Source organism: Geotrypetes seraphini, chromosome 2 (assembly GCF_902459505.1).
Source record: "Geotrypetes seraphini chromosome 2, aGeoSer1.1, whole genome shotgun sequence".
Taxonomy (NCBI): Eukaryota; Metazoa; Chordata; class Amphibia; order Gymnophiona; family Dermophiidae; genus Geotrypetes; species Geotrypetes seraphini.
This window is the reverse complement of record NC_047085.1, coordinates 69,492,777-69,494,839: the sequence shown is the minus strand read 5'-3', so window position 1 is coordinate 69,494,839 and position 2,063 is coordinate 69,492,777.

The following is a 2,063-nucleotide window of genomic DNA, read 5'->3' as shown; positions in this document are numbered from 1 at the left end:
TTTAATTAATAATGCGCATTCCTTTTATAGAAAGCCTTATCCTTCTACAACTGCATCATATTAAAGCAAAAAAAAAAAAAGTTCAAATTCTAAGCCTACAATTCCAAATAATGTAGTAATTCGTATTTTTTTTTTGTGGCTTTGGAGCTGATGAGCGTTGAGGGCTGTCAAATTTCTAGGTTGTGGGAGAGGGAGTGGTAACTCACCCTATTAAGAAGAGACTGATTTTAAACGGGTATATTAGAGATTTGTAGAGAAAGAGGACCAAATAGTTACTTTTGAAGGGCCACAGCAAAGTTCGACAAATTCAGACAAGCCCAAGAGCTTGTCTGGAAGGATAAGTTTAACCATGGCCTGGAATGGCTTACTGAAACTTCAATGTCTCCAGTTCGGATCAATTCAAGGAAGGTTCTAGGACAGGAGTGGGCAACTCTGGTCCTCGAGGGCCGGAATCCAGTCGGGTTTTCAGGATTTCCCCAATGCATATGCATTGAAAGCAGTGCATGCAAATAGATCTCATGCCTATGCATTGGGGAAATCCTGAAAACCCGACTGGATTTCGGCCCTCAAGGAGCAGAGTTACCCACCCCTGTTCTAGGAGGAGATATAATCTGGAAAAAGGGGGGATGTTGCGGTGAAACACCAGTGCAGGGGTGTCAAAGTCTCTCCTCGAGGGCCCTAATCCAGTCGGGTTTTCAGGATTTCCTCAATGAATATGCATGAGATCTGTTTGCATGCACTGCTTTTATTGTATGCTAATAGATCTCATGCATATTCATTTGGGGAAATCCTGAAAACCCGACTGGATTAGGGCCCTGGAGGAGGGACTTTGACACCCCTGCACCACTGGCTTGGCAACCCGATTGGGGACTGGACAGGTAGATTTGAAAGGAGGGTTATAGAGGTGCAATGTGCTTTTGCTGCTCCTCTGAAATGACTTACCCACCCACCAACTTTTGCCTACTGTTGGGGCATTGTTTAAGTAACTGGGTGATAACTGGGGCATTATGGTTGCCTAGTTCAGTGATTCCCAACCCTGTCCTGGAGGAACACCAGGCCAATCGGGTTTTCAGGCTAGCCCTAATGAATATGCATGAGAGAGATTTGCATATGATGGAAGTGATAGGCATGCAAATTTGCTTCATGCATATTCATTAGGGCTAGCCTGAAAACCCAATTGGCCTGGTGTTCCTCCAGGACAGGGTTGGGAACCACTGGCCTAGTTGGCAGACTCCTGAGCTACTGGAGTTTTTGGCTCATGGGAGATTAGTCCTGAAAATAATTAGTGCTTGATCAGGTTTTAAACGGGGCCTATGGAAACCGTCGAGGTCCATGTCTGCTCCTGAAGCCCATGGCAGGGTGGGGGAAGGGAGAGCATCAGTGCTGGAGTTAATTTGGCGGGCTCTGCTGCTTAACTAGCTCGGCAGCTGGGCCTAAGTAATCGTTTTGTACAATCGTTCTGGAGCAGAACTTATTCTGTTTGCCATAAAATGATTATGTTGCCAATACATGAAGATGGGGCCTGCGGAATTCCAGGTAGTGTTGTATTATTGTTATATTGAACCATGTTAATTGTGGGATTGGAATGTCTGGGAAAGAGGAGAGACACGGGCACTAGGGGTACGGTAGTAAATGTGGAGCCCCCCCCCCCCCCCAAAAGGCTAAACAGATCCAATTAATTTGAGTTAGCTGCTCTCCACAGTCGGCCTGCTTTAATATCCTAAATGGCAGATTCGGACCTCCTTTTGTGCACATGAGCTTCAAAGCCAGCGCTAACACAGTGTGATCATTTTTAATCAGCTTTGATGAAGTAATCAAATGTACAACAGTTCAAGTTTTATATATCATTGTCTGATGGATCACGCAATATACAAGAAAAAAAAAATGTTGCAACAACTCACACCCACAAGAAAACAACAACAATCGACACTCACAGCATTAAAGGCTGAGGGCGCTGCTTCGAGCCAATGAGGGTGATAGTTTTTTTTTTTAATGCTATGTAACGACTTACTGCTGACCCTGTTTCGTATGAGCTCCGTAACGTGTCGTCGTGCCTTCGAAGC